Source organism: Archocentrus centrarchus, chromosome 20, assembly GCF_007364275.1.
Source record: "Archocentrus centrarchus isolate MPI-CPG fArcCen1 chromosome 20, fArcCen1, whole genome shotgun sequence".
NCBI classification, from domain to species: Eukaryota; Metazoa; Chordata; class Actinopteri; order Cichliformes; family Cichlidae; genus Archocentrus; species Archocentrus centrarchus.
Window position 1 is genome coordinate 8,983,656 of NC_044365.1, and position 2,096 is coordinate 8,985,751.

The following is a 2,096-nucleotide window of genomic DNA, read 5'->3' on the forward strand; positions in this document are numbered from 1 at the left end:
TTTCACAATTAAAAAAAATCAGGTATTCTATATTCATCACATGTAGAGTGAAAGATTTCAGCCATTTTTGTTTTACTTTTGATGACTAAAGTGTGTGTGTGTGCGCGCGCGCGCGCGTGTGTGTGTGTGATACATTAACAGGAAAAATTTGGGACAGAGGCATATCTTCAACATCTTTTTTTTTTTTATATATATAAACACATTTGGGAACTGAGAAGCCCATTATCTGTATTCTTGAATTTAAAATGTCACTATTCTATTTTTTTTATAGTCAATTTCAGCTGCTCAGTGGTTCTGGGCCTCCCTTTTATTTCAAAATGATCCAAATTCTTCCACTGGATAATAAATCAGTTTAGCATCCTATTGGAATACATGAATAATGTGGTTTGGCATTGTATTTGTGAAATAAGCAAAGCCTTCCTTGAAAAAGACACAAATACGTGCATAAATTGTACAATAACTGACTTATTCAAGATTCAAGAATCCTTTATTGTCATTGCATATTCAAGCATACACAATGAGATTTGAGTGTGCTACTCAAAACAGTCGATCTAGCATTGAAACAAATATAATAGATAAAAGACATAGAACAATTACTAAAAGGGGATTACGTTCACACAAGACATTAAATACAGAATCCACAATTAAATGCCCCCCCCCACACACACAAATTATTCAACATTTGTGGCATTAGAGTTCAACATGGTGATGACCTTGGGGTTGAAGCTGTTTGCCAGTCTTGTGGTTCTTGCACAGCTTGCTCTGGACCTCCTCCCTAATGAGAGAAGATTAAACCGTTTGCATGCTGGATGGTGAGAGTGTAAATTTCTTTCAGGGTGGGCAGACATGTGTTGACGATGCACTTAGCTGTCTTTATGGCTCATTGTATTGCCTTCTTGTTTGCTGCTGAGCTGCTACTGTACCATATAAGTAAGTAAGAAAAGTAAGTAAAATTTTATTTATATAGCACCTCTCAAGACACAAATCACAAAGTGATTCACAACAGTAGAACAAAAGTAGAGAGAAGAAAAAAAAAACCCAAACCAAATGCAAGTCTAAAAAGATTAGTTTTTAGCTGTTTGTTTAAAAGACACCACCAAATCCACAGCTCTCAAGCACAAAGGGAGAGAGTTCCAGAGTCAGGGAGCTACTGTAGTTTTCAGCCATGTGAGGATCCCATAGGTCAGAACGCTCAATCATACATCATAAGGTGATCCTGTGACGTTATGACAGACCAAGTTTTCTGAGTGTTCTCAGGAAATAAAGTCACTACTGTGCTTGCTTGACCAGTGAGTTTGTGTTTATTGTCCATGTGAGGTCTTCAGAAATATGTGTGCCCAAGAAGCTGAAGGCGGAGATTTGCTCCACTCTGTCCCCATTTTTGAGAAGTAGGTATCAAGAAAGTATCAATAATCAGTGATTAATATTTTATGAACAAATTTAAAAGTACCTTTGACCATGCTTACGAACAAATGATGGCCTGGCTGTCTTAGGAGACACTGGGAGCTTCAAATGGGAGACATGAAACACATTATAGATCCGCAGGTGCATAGGCAGCTTGAGGCGAACAGAGACAGAGTTGACCAGGGAATTTATTTTGAACAGACCAATAAAGTTGAGTGATCATTTCCATGATTCAGTGCATAAATAAATGTTTTTAGGAGAGAGACAAACCTTCTGACTTCGGTAAAGCTGCTTTAGTTGACCTACACAGGTGGCCTCAATGATGGAGGTGGTGCTGGACAGATGGGATGTAGAGCTTGTAGTTTGATGAGGCAGGGGACAGTCAACTGGGGAAGGAGGTATTAGGATACATTTTATAATGCTGGAAGAGTACAACGCCTACCCCACAATCTGAGGCATCAAATTCAACACTGAACTATTTGGTGGTGTCAGGCCGGATGAGCACAGGAGCAGAGGCAAACAGCTGTGTGATGTTGTTGAAGGTTTGCTGTGCTTCACAGGACCAGTGGAAGGAGACCTTGGGAGAGGCGAGAGAGGTGGAGTTGAAGTTTCAACTGAAGTTTCTTAAGTACAGACTAACACAGAAGCACACAGCGGGAGGAAAACCAATGATGAAGATCCGACAGAGAACA

General features: G+C 39.6%; 1 long non-coding RNA gene across 1 annotated transcript; it reads right to left on the bottom strand.

Moving 5' to 3' along the window:
• Positions 1–683: 683 nt before the first annotated feature.
• On the bottom strand, positions 684–1,742 carry LOC115799155 (uncharacterized). Its single transcript, XR_004021538.1, has 3 exons — positions 1,675–1,742; positions 1,451–1,506; positions 684–775 (listed from the first exon to the last, which is right to left on the bottom strand). It is a non-coding gene; the product is annotated as an uncharacterized LOC115799155 (long non-coding RNA).
• Positions 1,743–2,096: the final 354 nt, after the last annotated feature.